The sequence below is a fragment of the Centroberyx affinis genome, unplaced genomic scaffold, assembly GCF_046629955.1.
Source record: "Centroberyx affinis isolate AG114_WGS23_722 - 3 ecotype Tasmania unplaced genomic scaffold, CSIRO-AGI_Caff_v1 ptg000001l_1, whole genome shotgun sequence".
Taxonomy (NCBI): domain Eukaryota; kingdom Metazoa; phylum Chordata; class Actinopteri; order Beryciformes; family Berycidae; genus Centroberyx; species Centroberyx affinis.
In genome coordinates this window covers 77351-96849 of record NW_027278717.1, presented here as the reverse complement: position 1 = coordinate 96849, position 19499 = coordinate 77351, and the positions used below count along the sequence as shown (strand labels likewise).

Here is a 19499-nt window from a genome sequence, read left to right as displayed (position 1 = left end):
CCATTGAAGCCCTAGTAGATTAGAAAGACTGTATTTCCCATCAAGAGCATGGCAGTGTGCAAATTTTACTATTTTGTGTAAAACATAAATGGCCTAGAAACATTCCTATTGCTTTATCTTCCAGCACCGTACTCTATTCCTGCATTCAAACAATATTTATGATGTCTTCTAATCCTCCAAAACACAGGACAGCACAGAAACTCTAATCAAAGTAACCAGTGATCTATTATTAGCCACCAACCATTTCTCAATATCAGATCCTGTTTCACTTGATTTGAGTGCATCTTTTGATACAGGTGATCATGACATTTCTATGGATTGTCTAGAAAACCTTGATGGTTAGCACAGTATTGTTTCATTTATTTTTTATTGATTTCTTTATACCCCACGGATAGATTCCAATTTATATGTTATTAAACATTAATCGTTCTGCCTGTTCAAAGGTTCATTTTGGCAGACCCCAATATTCAGTTTTGGGTTATTTGCTTTTTCACATAACATGCATATTATATGTAACTGTTCTGTTTTGCTCATATGCAGATGATACACAAATCTACATTACAATGGAACTAGGTCACACAACACAGTTAAAAACGCTTGATTGCTGTATTGTAGATATGAAAATATGAAAGATGAATAATTGCCTACTGCTTACTACTCCTTACAAATTGAAATGCTCTTTGTAGGCCCTAAGCAACATAGCAACCATCCATCAGATCTCTAACAGATCTCAGTCAGAGTAGATGTACAGTTACTCATAATCAATCTTAGTTTAATCTTAGATTAAAAATCTTGGTGTTTCCTGTAATCCAGACCTATTTTTTTTGACAACTTTATCAAGGCAATATCCAAAATAGCATATTTTCACCTCTGAAATAATATGAAGATTAGGTATTTATTCTCATTTTCTGATGCAGTCTTCATTTAATCTAGATAAGGTTACTGTAATGCACCTCTATGCTGTTTAAATTCTACAATAAAATCATTCAATTTATCCACAAGTCATCACTCATCATCACAGAATACTGTCACAACCTCTCTTTCATTACAAAGCCCTACTTCCCTAATGTACAAAGACTATTAAATGGTCTCTCTCCACCTCACTTATTTATTTACTTTCTATAAACCCACTCAAACCCTCTGCTCACAGCATGTGGGACAACATTCCCCATGCTCAAAACGAAACAGTTGGGAACCAAAAACAGACAGAAAACAGGCACTGTCTCAGAGTTAATCCACACTCAAGACCCATTTATTTACCACAGCCTGCAATCCACCATGACTCCCATTTTACCGGGCATCATCCTTTCCCCATCTCCCCTGCTGGGAAGGCCTCGGAGCTCGGCCTGTCATTTAATATTTAGCTCTGATGGACCTGCCCTGCTGTTACTCTAGAGCTCTGTCATATCCACATGACACACACACACACACACACACACACACACACACACACACACACACTCTTTGGTCTCATATCTTGAATTTGTTATTTGTTTGTTATTTGTCTCTGTTGTCTCTATGAGCGAAAATTTTGACTACTACAAAATTAGATGGCCATGGATCTAATGTCTGATAACCTCACCTGCCATACACATGTATAGCTGCATCATGAGTTTTCAGAGACTTCAACAATACCATGAAACTAATGTGTGAGTCAGCAAGTGGATCAACTGAGAGGCAGTGTGTTGCATAGTACTACACAGTAGTTGCAGCTCCTTGCAGATGAAAAGAGAGAAGAAACTGAATTCCTCGTAGTTTCTTTGAAGGCAATGCGACTGCATACCACTCTGGATAGCCACAAAGCCTTCAGTTCAAAGGTGTTTCTTATGTGTGACAGATCTGTAATTCCCTTTCACCTAGAGTTACAAAACTTGGTTCACATGTCCTTGACTAAACATGCTGTACAAATTTGTACCAAAAGTTTTTCTCTGTAGTATTTCGGTTTTTCAATTTATCTGTTTTTTGTCAAAACAGTTCAACATCTTTTTTTATTATTTGATTTTTCACTGACAAATCTAAATCAGAAAAGTGGTATGTTATTTTCAGTCTGTCTTTTTAAGATCTACACAGATCTAAAATTCTCCCTAACATTTCACCTTCTCTATCCTCTTCATCCTCAGACACTTGTTCAAGTTCAGAAGCCCCTCTGTAACTCTTGACCCTATGGAACCTGAATCCTTGATCTTAAAGGCTCTAATTCCTCTTACTTTCTCGAATCTTGAAACCCTGTCAGACAATCCTCTGACAGTCTTGCGGCTCTATTTGCAATTTGCACTTGATGCATCAGAGACAGGGAGAATCACATAAGGACTAGCTTTGTAGTCTTTACACATACAGACACCGACACAGACAAATGCACAGAGAGACACAGATAAATACACACACATACACACGCACAGACAAGCAACCCTATTCTAAGTAGCAACAGACATCAAGTAGGGAGATTACAGAGGGAGTTGTGTCAATGTGTCAGTGTGTGAGTGTTTTCTCTCTCTCTCTCTCTCTCTCTCTCTCTCTCTGTCCATCTCTCTCACTTACTCCCCCTCCCCTCTCTCAGACAAAATGGCCAGATGGCTTCCAATCCTACATGCTAATCCACAACACACAGACTGTAGATCTGACACACCTACCACTAGACTACTGCTACACTCTAGACAGCTATGACCCCAAACACACACACACACTGCACACGAGGTCACTAGACATTTACAAGTATTAACCATAAACATAAACTGTATTATAAGCTCCCCGCCACCAAAACTCACCCAGACTCAAAGAGTGTAAGTCCTCAACAGATGGAGGCCTACTTGTATGTGTTGTATGTCCTACTATCATATTTCAGGCAGCCCAGTTGACAGGCTACAGGCCAAGAGGAGGCTCTGTGTCTACAGCTTTTGTTAGCTGAGGTGAGGTAAGAGAAGCCCAGTGTGTTGGGTTACACTGACCAACAGAAAACATGGGGAAGCCCAAAACTGCACACCAATACACACCGACACACACACCCACAGAGAAAATAAATACATACACTGTTTCAGTCTGAAAACTAACCACTGCTTTTATAAGTTTGTTTATTTTTGGCCATGTAAAAAAAAAACAAAAAAAAACCATGAAGCATGAAGCATGGAAAGTTATGCTTGTTTGCAGTGGGAGCAGGTTAGTGGATATTGGTCTAAGAGGGTAACCTGTGTGTCAGCTGATTTTTCATTTTGGTCACACAGGCCTGGGCAATTGATTTTATTAAAAAAAAGGGGAAATTGCTATAACTATCACAATTTCCCAAGAGGCTGAGGGGAAAGGTGGTCCAGGCAGCCCAGCCTCCTCAACAATGCATTCTAGCTTTGTGCAGAATCCCTGGCCTACAAATCAAGCTAGAAGACAATCATTCATTATTTAAACAAAATTTCAAATTTCTGGAGTGAAGCAGAGAAAGCCATGCCCTCAGTTATTACAGTTCATACTACAATCACAGCAAATATTCAGCCAAATAAATAACACTAGTCCAAAGTCCATATTCTGCTGTTCTTCTATTCATGTCTTCTGCTTTCTCTCACTGCAATACTAATACTAATAAATAATAATAATAGTACACATAATAATAATAATAATAATAATAATAATAGATTACCAGTGTACCTCTAGAGTAAATTATGAAAACATTTGCATACCAGGCCTAATTCACAGCTTTGTAGCATCAACAGGCAGCAAAATGAATCCAAACCTGGGAATTCACTGTTCAAAGATACTGTGTATGAGACGTTCACTGTAATTAATTTCTCACATTCTCTGCTCTGTGACCTTGAGTTCTTAAGAAATCCCCAACTGTTATTACTAGTAAGTTTGAAGCCAACACATTACGCTTTGTTTATACCTGTACACAATCCACGTTTGCATTGTAAACATTACGCTGAAAGGTGGAGTTGTATTTTCTTTTTTTTTTTTACTTTCTCTTCAGTTATACAGAATTCATGTATATCAGACTGATCATATTACCACCTCTTGACTGCCAACCACTTATATCTGTGTGATTTCTCTCTGCATAGATTTCCAGGAGGTGCATGTAACCTACACACTATGGATACTCATAACCCAAGGTGTGCGGCCCTACACCGACCCATATAGACATGCAAAATATAGTCCATTTGCCTGTAAGAGACCTGCTGTCTGTCTGTGTAGATAACGAAGTGATGAATATGTAATGTCCGTGGCCTGGGGAGCACAGCGCTCCAGACCCAGAATAGAGATCAACTATCCGGGGCCAGTTTCTCCGTTCTGATCAGGGGAAGGATGTAGGATGCATAAATGCAAGACACTTCTGCTCTAAAAGTATATAACAGCATCTCTCTCTGTTGGCCTTCTGATAGTCAAATTATATTGGCTCTGTATAGGCCTTGTGTCTTTCCTGCCAACCCCAGTGCTGTGTACTGTGTATTGTGACACAAACTATTTAATATACCATACATAAATCACAATGCAGTGTCAGGTAGAACAACAAATCATCTAATGAACTGAAAAAGGGAAGGGGAGGGGCCATGGTGATGCATATGGATAGTACATGTTTTAGCCACTATTCATTCATATGCAAAACAATGTATAGAAAGTAGAAAACCTTGGATAATTGTGGAGCGAAATAGAGGAATGGGGTAAAATCATGGTCTGGACAGATGGATCAGTGCTGAATGGATGAGCATGTATCACATCTAGATCAATATAGCAGGCCAAGGCACGCAGGGAGTAGCACCTACAGCATCCCCTCCCCCAACTCTCTTCCTCAATCCTCTCGCCCTCCCTCGGCTATCTCCGAGATGACTCCCTATCACATCCCTCTTTCACACGACAGCCAGACAACAGGTCCTCCCATCAGGCCCTGCTTCTCACAAACAGGAGGATGACTGTGCTTCCTGGAGAAGGAATCTCTCGCTCCCTCTCTGCGCCTGCTCTGCCCGACTCTGACACCACAGGCTAAATGAGCAGCGGCCGGTGACGGGTGGTACATAGGTGGCCGATCCTCCCATCCTCCTCCGGCTGACGGCTGTGCAAGAATCCGAGGCAGAATAGCTCGGCTCTCACAGGACCGGCCCCCACCCCCACTCCGATCCCCAATGAAGTCAGGTGACCAGATGTTGTATATCTCCCTGTCACTACAGCCGCCATGAAACCGCTACACACATCCATGTTAAAGCCAGCAGACAGAGGCACATCTATGCTCTCTCTGTGTGTGTGTGTACATGCAAAGACAGAAACGAAACAAAAAAGCTATTGCTTCATAAAACCCTCCCTAAAAAAAAAGGCCACAAGACAGGCAGCGCAGAGATAACAAAGGAGCATCCATCAGTGTAATAACCATCCATCACTCCCCATCCATAGCATGCTCAGATTCATTCGCAGCCTCGGGTCTACGGACCCAAAATAGCATTGCTTCTTTTTGTTCCAGTGTTGCCACTGCAGCTGCTGCATTTCCACAGAACTGACACACACACACACACACACACACACACACATACACACACACACATACACACACACAAGGCCCTTACAAACGCCACCATTGATTCTAACACCTCCCATCAATAAAGATGCTGTTTGAGAGGCACAAGGGAGTGCATAAAATACAGGGAGGATGTGATGCAGAGGGGGTAAATGAGAATACAAAACATGTCCAGCCCATCTGATGCAGGCATCCATTTCCCTCTTGCTCTTACAGACAGACTGCTGATAAAACAGCTGCCTGCTCAACCTCCTTAGCGGGGCAGAATGCAGAGTGGAAGGAGAAAAAAGGCTACAAAGCACCCCTACATACACAGCCCCCCCTCCCCTCCCTCCCTTCCCCTCCCCTACCTTCCCCCTCCACATCCCCTATTGCATACACAGAGAGGGAATTACCTGAAATATGTCTTGACATTCTCTTGCTCAGTGTTTCGCCTTTGGGCCTGGTGTTGTGGTAGATTCATCGTCAAATGTACAGTCCTAATGACAGTTTACAGGCAGGATTGCCATTCTCTTGTCAGACCAGTTCCTGACCCTAAAAGCAAGCTTGTTCGGCAGGCTGGATGCTTCACTGGCTGCTCACTGTTCCCTAGCCCATGATGTCATCCACCCTGCTTAGCCCATTGGCTGGGAGGCTGAATATTAATGAAGGCAGCAGGTCTGGGGGAGGAGGCAGCAAAGAGGCAGACAGAGTTGGTTTTCTGTTTGACAGACCAAACCTGCTGAGTGAGAAGCTGAGGAGGGAGGGATCAGCTAAAGAGCTTTACATTTGCAAATTTGTAAATCAGTGGTTTGTGTACTAGCCTCTTAATGCTAGTCGAAACTTGACACAACAGTTCCAAATTGAACAAGCGCAATCTTTTCCAAAGCTCGGACAAAATGTGTTAAAACACATCTTCAAGCTCTTTATGTTCAGTATTTGAACTGACAAACCTTCTAAAAGGCTGTGATAGCCAAAATATGGTCCCCCTCTAATGGCTAAAATTTCCCATATATATGGACCATATTGAAATATATAGGTATATATTATTATATTTTCAGTAAATATATAATAAAATATATAATTTGCCACACCCATGTCATGCCCACTTGAATTAGCCTTGATTATACAATCCATAATACAATTACGTTCACAATACAATTATGACAGTCTGCAACCCTTAAAAGACATGAGAACTAGTACAAGCAGCACATATAAATACCATAAATCAGAAGTAGACAGCAAACAGTGATATTTAGCTTTGGTACATGGAATAGTATATTCTGTTTGTTGATTTTACACAGGAATGGGTACATACTTCATACAAAATGTCAGTAGTCACCAATAGATACAAACAATAAATAATAAATAATTTTGAACAGTAGCATGTTCCCCTTTAATATCACAGTAAGCTGCTGTAGGTTGGTAGCTGCACTGGTGGTGGTTGTGTTTACTTCCAAGGCAATCCTGTGTTCCTGTTGTTTATTTAACCAAAGAGCTTTTATAATACCTAAAGATGGTGAAGTTTAGTATTCACAGATGATTGCTATGCTAATTATAAATGGCTGGCATTTGCACCTGTTCAACAATCAGATATGAAGCACTGCAAACTGACAGTAGCAATGGACACTGTTTCTTTCCATCAGAAGTCTCTAACATGCTGTGGCCTTCAGTGCAACACAACATTGTCCTTGGCAAAGCAACATTTCAGCTGACAGGCGTGCAGCCTGGACAACTACAGCATAACATCTACTATCCGTAGTCACATTTACACTTTACTGTCTCTAAATATTATCCAAGCTCTTTGGAGATATAGAGGCTTTTCTCCATTCAGTTTTTTAAAAGCAAATGCATTGATCAGAAGCTTAGTCAGAACCCAAACAAATGCATGAATGACAAAGAAATCAATAATTACCTAAGGTGTTATAAATATTTGAGGGTATCGTCAGAGTTTTAAGCCAGTGACTAGATTAACTTTATTATTGGAGATGGGGTAATGTTGTGCTAATATTTTTTCCCCTGAAGCTGTAAGGCACTTACAACTGCTGTCTTTTGAGTTAATCAAAATAAAGGGAAATGGGTTGTTGCACTCAAGTTGAAATATAAGTAGGCAAATATGCAGTATCCCTCAGACATTTAATGGCACTTCTAGCTGCTTCAACTTGATCTGTGATTTATTTAGTGAAAATGAATTGTTTATGTGTTTGTTCTTTCCAATTAAGTCATTATAATGCCAAAACTTGACTGAACTGCAGCTAATTTTTTTTTACAGTGTGTAGAAAAACCCTCAAAAGACAACTCCCGGTTCATAAACAGGCGGACACGACAAACCAAATACTCACTTCAGTTGTCCTAATTTGCCTATGATGTCATCTTTTTCCTCTATCTCACCTGTGATTGGCTGACTGGCTCAGCATCTGCTCAGTCTCATGGCTAGTGCTTCTAGCCCAAGGTGGAGGCCTATCCAAGGCTCTCTGAATCATGGCTGGTTGTCCTGACAACCCCTGTAATGTCGATTCCTCACTGGAGAGTAATATGGCTGGTCTGTCAGTGTTCACTCAAATGGAGAACCAGATGGCGAAAGGAAGACTCCGTCCCTCAAAATCATTTCTTATGTAATCCAGGATTTACATCAGATCATGGCCTTACTGATTTACTAAATTGTAATTATATTTGGTGGGCTACCTAGATATTGAGCTTTAAAATGATTGTAGAATACACTAAATTATAATAAATATAGTAAATATAGTTTAGTTGATAACAATTGTATGAAATGATTCCTATTTTCTGAAGTCTAGGGAATTGTATAAAAGGGGAATACAGTAAAAAACACATCATTAGGACATGGATGTGTTCAACAAGAGATGTTAACAATGATTAGAATTAGAGTGTAAGTTTTGCTCCAGATTTGCAGAACACACGTGCTGAAATCAAAAACCTGATTAAGCCCTGCCAGCACAGACAAGATTGTGCAATGCAAGTTGAAGTTGAATTCTATTCAACAGTGCCGTGCAAACACTTATTTTAAAGCAGTGAGGCAGAGACGAGGAGGCTTTGCTCTGACTCCTGACAGCCGACACTAAGGATCACCAACAAAGACAGCACGCTCACACAGAGACAGTTTTATATACACTGTTAGCAGAGAAGTGTCAAGACATCCCTGGTTCTGAGATGGCACATCTAGTGCGCCAAAGCCTTTCAAACACTGCAAATATGATTTGGATGATATATAGTTCAAATCAGGTGTGGGGCAGCATTTCAAAACACTACAGTATCAATAAAAACACCCTGAGAGCTGAAAAATAAATTATTTCTGGGTTTTGTGTGGAAGAAAGTGCATATTGCTGCTTTTGAGTGAAACCCTGTCAACTTCACTGTCAACTTCACTGGAATTAAAGAAAACAACCAAAGCATTTTTGAAATTTTGAAATGGATTTAGAACAGGTTTCATTAGCCTCGGGGTAATGAGAGTTTTCTCAGACCACAGAGGACCATGTAATGCTTCATTTCCAGGAAAAACATGACAAGCACCAAAATTGGAGTAAAAAGGATTTCAGCTAATAGCAATACCTTGAAAGACACACTTTCAATGAGAGGAGAGTGCTGCCTTCAGTTTACTAAATAAATACATCATAAATATACCTGTGTAAGCTCCAAATATACAGTAATAAGAATTTAAGGCAATACATTGTCTACTGAACCTTGTATCAAGAGTAATAGGTTGCTTCTAGTGCTAAGATGTGCCAGTTCCTTGGATAACTGTTACACTGTGATGATCATGATATGATAAAAGCATTGTGAAGGTATATCCTAATTAAAAGAAAATCTAAATTATGATTTTTAAACATTTGCATTGCAGGACACAGTTTTCTCAGTCTTAATTTGACAAGTGTAAAGACATCCAGTTGCCAGATGATCAGCACATATGCAGCTGACTGGAGACTCTATGATCAACTCTGTCCTAGTCTTTACCTTCTGATCAAGCATGCAGTCATGAAACCTGTTTGGCTTCATATAGTTACATACACAATCAGTCAAAGTGCCTGATATGTCAAAGTGGAAGTGTGAGTGTCTTTCCACTCATTTTATCCTGAGGTGTGACAGTAACAGCCCACACAATCTACATAGATTCATTAGGCTTTGTTGCTTTCATTGCATGATAGTGGTATATTTGATCAAGAACATTTCCATGTCAGTTTATTAATGCTGGCCATATTTGATGTTGAAAAACTGAAAAAACCTTCAGGAAATCACTTTCTGACAAATCTACATAGACCCTTCCATACAGATTGAGCCCCTATCTGGAAAAAACAGTAGGAGCAACTTACCAATATTGAGTTACACACCCTAGTCCCTTCAATTTGTCAAGGCATAGACTCTGTAAGGTGTCAAATATATTAAATAAAGATCAGGGTCCATGTTGGCTCCAGTACTTCCAAAAATTATGTCAGGTTACCTGGTAGTGTAGCAGGAGTTGGTGACTTGTCAAGGTTGTGCAACTATTCCTTCTTAATCCTAGCCTTGTACAGTATCATAGGAACTTATCCTGCTGAAAAAGAAAAAGAAATTCGCAGATGGATACACTGCCGCTATGAAGGGACACATCTGAGTGGCAACAACATCCAGATGGCATCCAAACATTGTCCCACTGCTATGAAGGGGTACAAAACAGGCTACAAAAACACACCCTGAATACTCAACCCTGGTCTCCAGCCTGCAATGTTGACACACTGCATGATGAACGCATTTGCTTGTGGTTTGCCCAATACTCCCTGTCCTGTCTAACAGCAGGAACCAGGATTCATCAAAACGGGCAATGTTTTTTGTATTCTCAAATGCCCCCAGGTTTTTGTTTCTTGGATCTCCGCAACCACAGTTTCGTGGTTTGTGCTGGACGAGGTGGAGCTCTGTCAATGTCATCGGCAACATCATTCATGTCACCGTAAAGTGAGTTGTGCATTCTTCCGCGGGTCTTTCTGCATCTATGTTGTAAAGGACTGTTAGTTCAGTAACTGTAACCCATCTGTTGCCTTGCAGAATTCATGTCAGCCTCCTTTAGCCTTTCATCAGTGAGTGGTTTTCGATGACTAGCCCGCTGCTAGCTGGGTGGAGGGCCGTTCTTGACACAGAGGAAACCAGTGAACGAGAAAAACCCAGCAGTATTGTTCCTGACACACCTTAACTGGCATGCCTGGCACCTAACACTCAATAACACTTAAAGCTTTTGTCTTGCCCGTTCACCTTGTAAATGGCATTCACGCAAAGCCCTCACAATGTCTCAGTTGTCCGTATTAAAAGTCTTTCTTTAACCTTTCTGCTTCCTTTCATCTTTGCAGATTTGAAAAATTTAACAGGTGAATTAATGAACAAAGGATTATAGCTTTCACCTGGATTAACCTGGTCGGTGTGTTTCATTGAAGGAGCAGGTGTTTTTGTACACTGTGAGGAACCAATTGACGTGCCAATGTAACACAGTGGTTAGAGAGACCATGAAAGGTCACAGATTCAAGTCCTGCCACAGCCAGTGTGTGTGTCCTTCAACATCAATCTGTGCTGTCAAAGTGTCCATTAAACCCTTACCTGCTCCCTCACTGGAAGTCACTCTGGGTCAGAATGCCTAAAACGCAAATGTAAGATGCTAAATTCCAGGTATATAAAATATAAGACAATATAACAAAGCTAAAATGCTCCTCAATTGCTGCCATTCTGGATTCATCTGGTCTTGTGTCTCACACTATATCAGGTCTAGCAGCCATATTAGACAAGAGCAGTACACTAGACTGACCTTCAGTGTGACTGATAGCCACACTAAACCTATCTTCCCCCTCCACTTTATAGCATGAAATTTCTGTGAAGCCCTCCTCCAGCGACTGTGGCACGAGCACGACCCTCCGCAGGCCGTAGTCGAGGCCGACCGTTTTCTGAAGCTTAGTGGTGAAAGCTCAGATCAGGAGCTGACAGGACAGACAGCAACTGCAGTTAGGAGGGGCGTGATTTACTAGTATCCACAGGCTGCCTGTTGGTGATCAGGTTTATGTAATGAATCCTATAAATATCCTCTGAAGCACAGAGCATCTCTGTGGTGACATTTTGTAATGAGCCCTGTCTGGAATTTACCAGTGTTATGACACACAGGAGCAGAGTTGGGAAAATTACTTTCCAAATGGAATCGGTTACGCATAATCTGCTTAATAATATAATCAGTAACATAATCCACTAGATTACTCAAAATCAGCAATGTAATCTGATTATATTCAGTTAAGTTTACATTTCTTTCCCACCAATTTCGATGAAATATGTTTGGAATTTTTTCATGTTTTGTGTTCATTTTTTTCTTAAAAACTGTTAGCAGCTACAATCAGCATCAACCATTATGCCTTTCCCCTTCAGACAATTTTAAATAATTCAGAAATTACTGAAAATGTACTGATATTTTTTATAAAGTAATTGTAATACAGTATCTGTGGCAGGTAACAGTTACAGTTTATTCAGATTAATGTCCCATTGCGTTTAAGCCATTTAAGCCATTAACTATGCAGTGACACTTTGTCAGCAGCTACCAATTCCCTCCTCAGTCTCATCAGCAGCCACAGCTTCAGTGGACGAACCAGAGCCAATTCAACAGAAACTAGTAATACACGCCAAAAGTGCATCAGCCTAGAGCCAAAGGTAAACCACACACAGCCAAAGTGGCCTCCCTTTATAAGGCTACACAAACACAGCAGCAACCAACAGCAAAATGATCAGTGATGGCAGGTTGAATGCTGAGAAGTGACACAGAAGTCCTTCTGTTGCTGCTGGTAGAGGAACAGTGTTTGGTCCACAAGAAAAAACAGACCAAAATAAAGAACTGAAGGATGAGCAGTGATTGAGAGTAAAGTTATATACAGTACAATATATTTATGATATATTTAATGTGTGTTTACTGTATATACTTCATTGCTATATACTGTCTATTCCACACCTTTAAAACCATATATTCCAGCCTTGTACTTCATCCTGTTCACCAGGCTGAAAATGCAAAACTCATTTTGCAGACTAGAAAGATATTTTGAAGATTTTGGAAAAATGTTGACAATAGAACAATTAATATATGTTCTGTCAATATTCAACATTTTTATTCCATTGCATTCAAACTGTTCAAAAAATAAACATCCATAAACAGGCATCTATATCTATGTATAATTTACATTTTATCCAGTGTCCTAAGGAATGATTAACTATAGCTGGCTATAGTATAGCTATAGCATTTTTCTACTCTAATTATTGGTATCAGCTTTCACAAATCTATAATCAGACAAGCTGATAGCTATTTCTAGCTCAGCTTTTTTCTTAGAAAGCTTTTTGCTTTCCATTCTTGCAGATCCACTGGGTCGTATATCAGCTGTCTGGGGATAAGCCTACATCGTATGTGGAAACATCATGCATTGCTGCCGGTGCTCAAGGAGTTTCCTAGATTTATGGCAGTGCAGCCTTGCAATCCAATCTAACCTATTTGATCTGCAGGAGAATTTGTCTGCTTTACCAACTCTACCAGGCCAGCCATAAATTGTCTAACATTTACAGAAATATTATCTTTATACAATTTTTATTTATAACACAAATGTGGAATTTCATCACTGCTCGTGTGTAGCAGCATTTCCTTTTGATCTTTCCTCATTAGTCTAAGAAGAATATATAATTTTGTAAAAAGCGAGGAAGAAATGCAAGATGATAGGTGCTATGGTCCAGAATCAAATAATCCGAGTAGCAGTCAATGAGTAACATATAAACCATATCAAATTATGGTTTAGATTATCACATTATGGCAGAGCTCACTGTGCCTTGGGAGTAGAGACAGAGGGAAGCATCAGAGAGACATGCAAGCCAGCAGATGAGATGCACAGGAAGAGATGAAGTGTGTAGGTGAACCAAATTGAGATCAGCTGCCAGGGTTTCTCTGCCTTCTGCCTTGGGCTTCAAGGGGAGGACAAACAAAGTCTCACACCTACCAAATGTCCCTGGAAAGACATCTTGTTAGCTGTGGTGGAAAAGGATCTGCACCAAACTGGTCACAGTCACTTGCCCAATCACTGTCAATTTACCACCACATACTGTATATATAGCCATAACGAAATATGTGCAATTCTCTTTTGTTTAATGCTGACATACTACACATCTTTTGGCCAAATTTGGGCACTCTTTGGTTCATTTTGAATATTCCATGTTTGGAGTTGAAATGGCCAGTGAGAGACTGTTGATGTCTGTGAATGAACAATCTAATATTGAGTATTGATCAGTTAGTGTGCAGAGGAGAGCACAATGTCATGTCAAGTTTGTTTTCTGTTAGTTTCATACCTCCAAGTCTCACAAGAGCTCCGGTATTTTTGGCCAATTCTTACTATGTAAGGGACTTGCTTGATAGGATGGAGACGTCCCTCCCAGCAGCACAACGCCTCCCTGCTGGGAGACTCTACAAATTCCCAATGTATTTCAGCAGGAAAGCCTGTCACATGTCTTACAAAATGGAGTGAGAGAAAGTGATGTACATATCATTTTTATGTTCACTCAATTTTTCAGTGTCAGGTGGAAGACTATGGTGGAAAATGTATTTGTGGATTTCAATCATAAAATTTTGGTGGTGTGAATATATGTGAATTTGACTGCATTTGTAAGGCGATGTAGTTGATGCAAGCAGAAATCTTGTAACAAGAGTCCATTATTCTTAAAATTCGGTAGGGTCAGCTCACCTAGCAGTGAAGAGTCAGATAAGCAATTTCTGTGATATATAAAGCTATATAATTAATTTGCACGAGTGCACAAGTCACATTGTTTTATCAGAATGCATATCTATGATCATGACAGTGATAATATTCACAAAATCAATCACACTTAAGCAAGCACTTTCCCATTCTTATCAATGTTGAACTGAAGCACCTTCATGAACTTTTACCATTTGTTTTACCATCATTTGTTGTTGATATAATGATCTGGCAGTACAATGCACAAACAATCCAGCAACTAAAAGCCTCCTGTTCGTGTGGATTCATCTGATGTCTGAGATCTCTACATTCAGTGGATTATGGAGAAGGGAGAGGATCCTGTACACTGTGGTGCTTAAATGCTCTTCATTTTACCACATCAGATTAACTTCTATAAACCCTCCTCTGGTAATTTAGCCATGTAAAAGATGATGGGTCACGTTCATCCATGCTACAGCTACAATCACAAATATTAAACTAACTTTTGTGTTTGTTGGCACAGCAGAGATTACCCCCAAAGGAATTTACTGTAATTGAGGTTAGTGGGCCTCTATCCTCCTGACATACATACACATACTAATAGGTCTTATAATTTGTTATAAAGTCTATTTCCCATTCTTTCCCAGACATTTTGTAATTGTTAACCACAATGCACATTGTGTGGGATTACAGTATGGTATAATGATATTTCTGTGCACTTAGGCTTAGTTGCTATACCATACCAAGAATTTTAAATGTATGTTAAATGGTAAATGTTTCAAACTGCTTAATCAAGGATGCTAAGGCTAGCTGGGAGTATTTCATTATGAATACCAGCTTAAACAGAACTCCTCTATCCCCCATATTAATCTATGGCTGCCCATGGTTTGAGACATTGTATTGACACTTTGTAGTATCACAGTCTGATCTAACTGGGCAGTGGGGCTGGTGTAATGTGTTTAATGTAATTACTTGTGCTTTTATATGAAACCTATTACTAGCAAATTTGTACTGCAACTATCCTATCATGTTGTACATGTTGTCATATGTGCATTTCCCTGCATGATGGCTTGTGATGCAAAACAAATTTCAGAGATTTCTGGCAATAAAGTATGATCAAATCAAATTAATTGAATCACACTCAGGGTTTTATCATGTCCTGGAGTTAAATCGACAAGATGTTGGATTTCTCTTTAAGGGAGCCTGCTGTGGTGACTTGGTATTTCGCTCACTGCCCTGTGCTACAGTGGGCCTGGTTTGTCCCACACCACAGACCCAGGAAAATGAAAACATTTTTCTTAGGAAATGTATCTAACCATATGGCTGTCCAGGGAAATGATACAGGTCAAATTGTACAAAAATGATGCCGACAAAACCTTCCTCTTAACCAGCAGCCTCAAACCATGAGCCTGGAGGAGAGACATTTTCTAAATAATGTCTAATTCCTCTCATTTACTTCTAATAGTTTGAGTATAACAATTATGTATGCTAACTAAATTTTATCACCAATCACAAATTACTTAGGTGGGCTGCCTTAAGTTCACCATAATATCTTATACATTGCACATTGGTCATAATTAGGCCTGAATACATTTATAATCCACTTGCACAAAGTCAGACACCCAGAAAGCTTTGGGATTACAGGTTATTATGAATAATAGTCTAAAATCCTAGCTATATGGTTCTGCAAATATCAGTCAGTGTTAGTATAAAATAACAACACAGGTATATCATTTAATTTGGTATGGAAACAGCAAGGCTTGGAAATCTGAAACATTCAGTAAGGACATCCAGTCTGATGCTGCTCAGAAGGAGCTCAGAGATGCACCTTTGAATTTAAAATAGGGGTGGGGATGGAACTGAGTGGGCTCTTGGGATTAGTGAGAGGGGTCTGTGTGTGTGTGTGTGTGTGTGTGTGTGTGTGTGTGTGTGTGTGTTTACACAGTTTTACCGTTGTTATTCAGCTGTTACACAGGTATCCTCACAGGGATAGGATGATGTGGAAAGTCCTTCAATTTGAGGACATTTTGTCAGCAGCCTCTAAAAAAAAAGAGTCGTGGCGTTAAGAGCTGGAAAGCGATATTAGCCAACAAATGTCATTATGTAGTTTAGAGCACAATGTCACACACAATCAAATATTTAAAAATTTGAGATAATGAACATGGGAAATTAAGTTATTTTTATTGATTTTCACATAAAAACTACACTGAAAATCCTCATCACAATGTTAGCACACCTCAGTGCTAGCTGTACAAACACAACCTGAGCCTATCCTCATGGATATTCACAAACCATGGAGTATACATATTCACTGTCACCTTTTATGACTTAATTTATGTTGAATTTAGCCTGCTGCACCCCTTCCCCCTGCTCACTGCCTGTCCTCAATCAAGCCCTGTGTCAATATTAATCAGCACATGGTGGCCTAGCATAGGAGCGCCTATCAACTCGCAGAGGGCCTGATACAAAGATCCTATCCATGACGGCACGGGCCTGAACAAGCCCCTCCCACTGACAGCTGGCTTATTGTGTGCTGTGCTACTGAAGCTGCCTTGTTTCCCGTTGCTTGGACAGTTCAATAACTAATCTCAATGCAGCCAGCAGCATTTTTTTTTTCCAAGTGAAGCTTTGAAAACGAGGAGGGCAGACCCAGTGGAAACACATAATATGCTTGTTAGCGGTGTGTAGGGTAACTGGTAAGTTCTCTTGCCAGTTCACAGGAGTGTTTATAGACCAGTCAAAAACTGCAATGTCTAGTGTGCACAGCCCTAAGTAGAAAAGTGGAACAGACTGCTATCTTCACTTTTTCCATGCAGGCAATCTAAACTATCTAAACTTCTCTGAGGACCCTTGTGTTCAAAATATGTTTTATGGCTGAAAGAGACTTTGTAGGCTGTGAAAATGCCTTGTTTTGGGGTTAATAAGCTACTAAACCGTAGTCTTCTGTTCAGCTTACAACATCTAATGAAGATCTGAGGTCTTTGGGAGGACAGCAACATAATTAAACAAACATCATGTTTCTCTTTGTCTTATTTGTTTTGTTGTCTCATTGTCATTGTCCATGGTATTGTCCATTTTATTGTTTTGTACCCACACCTATTGCTCCTGGTGGGGGATCTGTCCGTTTGTTTATTCATCCATCTGTCACATGTGATATCTTAGACACCCAATTCTGACAAAGCTCAGCAGGAATGATGCATCTCACCACAGCGTTCTGACATTATCAGAACTAAACTGATTAGCCCATGGAGGGGCTAATCAGTCAGGGACATCCATTGATTAACACCAACATGATATAGCATTTCTGTCTCTTCACAGCCCAGTGCAGAATGAAAGATCCTCCTTGGAAAACCTGCTTAATATGCCCCAAGTGTGATTCAAAACTTCTGGTCATTGTTCAGAAGGGCTCAGTGGTTAGCACTGTTCCCTCAAAGCAGAAAGGACCCAGGCAGGACCCCGCGCTGTCTGTGTCATGCTCTTCCCATGTTCGCATGGGCTTCCTCCAGGTGCTCCAGTTTCCTCCCACAGTCCCAATACAGTCAGGTGGATTGGAGACACTAAATTGGCCACAGGTATGAATGTGAGTGTCTGTCTGTGTTCACCCTGGCGACCCGACCAGGGTGTTTCTCTGCCTTTCACCCAATGCATGCTGGGAAAGGCTCCAGCCCCCCATGACCCTGAAACAGGTGGAGATGTACGAGAGAGAAATGCACGCTCAATGCTCTTTTAGTTACTGGGGACACCAGGTGATTTTATCAGTTCAGACACGGTGGACCTTTCTAAACAGAAGAAAAAAATCTCCCTGGCTTATAAATATCTTCTATTACTGTATGGCTAAACTTGATGTTATCTATATGCTTTTTATGATGTCACCTAATAGATAAATCAAGTTTAGCATTAGAAGTTAGAGTAGAGCAGCAGTAGTAATAGTAGTAGTATATGATTTTTCATGTGGTGGTGGGGAAGTATCTCCATCCATTCGTTTTGACAAAACATGGGTTAATGATGCACCTGACCACTGTGCTCTGGTATTTGCAAAATTACACACTGATTAGCCCATATGGGGTTGCATCATTTGGAGGGACAACACGTTTAATGTTGACTTGTTGGCTTTATTTTATTTATTTTTTAGAGCACATTTACATCACAAACCAGTTAAAAGATTTGCATATTGCAAGGGAAAGTGCAAGGGGAGGGCAATTGAATTTCTATCCAGCTGCCGAAGATGCATTTCTGATAATAAATGTGGACAAATCACATCTGGATACAATCTGGACACAAGTTGCATGAAATGCCAGGTGTAAATGGGGTCTAACTGTATAAAATACACTTGTGAAAAGACACTTAAAAGAGCATTTTAACCTTTCCAGTCATCCCTCGGTCCACTGTTACTTAGATAAATAGAATGACATCACACACAAAATATGACAACAAACAGTGAACTGCCCTCATGTTGCTGTGCACAGGGCACGCGAGCGAGTGGCCCCTCCCTCTGTCACATGAAGGCTAATGAACAGCAGGCTCGTGCTCTTGATGGAGGAGCCTTTTGGGCCACAAGAAGCATGTGTACTCACCACTTTCTGCTTGGACACACACAAACAATAGGACGCGTCTGGAGTATTTGGGGCCCAAACCCTGAAGAAGGGCAGATGGTGCCCGGGATCTAGGATCGCACCCCCATTAACATGAGAAAAGAGAGGGACAGAGGCGGGGGAACAGGTACCCTCTCTCCTATTTTCCCCTTCTGTAGAGATTAGAGAGGGGGTCGACTCATTTACCCAACAGAATCTGTGGCAGTGAATTGGAGCCCAATTAGAAACATGCTGTCAACCTGTCAGCAGAGAATATTAAGTATGAGGATCCCATTTGAAGAAAGCTAATACCCAGTTGCATAAAAATCTTTAAATAAGTTTTAGCGCTAACATTTTCCATAATGGCTTCCCTATGCTTGACTGAGTTCCAGAAAACCAATTTTTTCCATCCCTATCTTGAAGCTAAGCATGCCAGTTAATCAGTTAGTCAGAAGATTGCATTTTGCTGAGGTAATGTTAGTTTTCAGTGGCAATTGACTTGGAATTGCCTTTTTTGTTCAACATAATGGCTGAAAACAAAATATTTGATGCTCTTAGAAGTAAAAATAAAAGGCATCTGTGTGGCTAACATTCAGTACAGTATTTTAGCAGTATTTTACAGCATTTTCCTTATGTCAGCAGGTTTGCTGATTGCTGATTTTGGCGGGCCTTTTGAGTGACGGCAGTATGGTGACTCTTTTTCATTAACTATACCCAGAAGTTTAAAATGTGAACACAGGATTA

At 40.3% G+C, this 19499-nt stretch overlaps 1 protein-coding gene across 1 annotated transcript in view; it reads right to left on the bottom strand.

Moving 5' to 3' along the window:
- LOC139649471 (serine/threonine-protein kinase PAK 3-like) overlaps nt 1–6018 on the bottom strand; it is a 28894-nt gene extending 22876 nt beyond the window's left edge. Inside the window, exon 1 of the mRNA XM_071529612.1 lies at nt 5881–6018. The gene's annotated coding sequence lies outside the window, so the exon portion shown is untranslated. The remainder of the gene's footprint in view (nt 1–5880) is intronic.
- Between the last annotated feature and the right edge of the window lie 13481 nt (nt 6019–19499).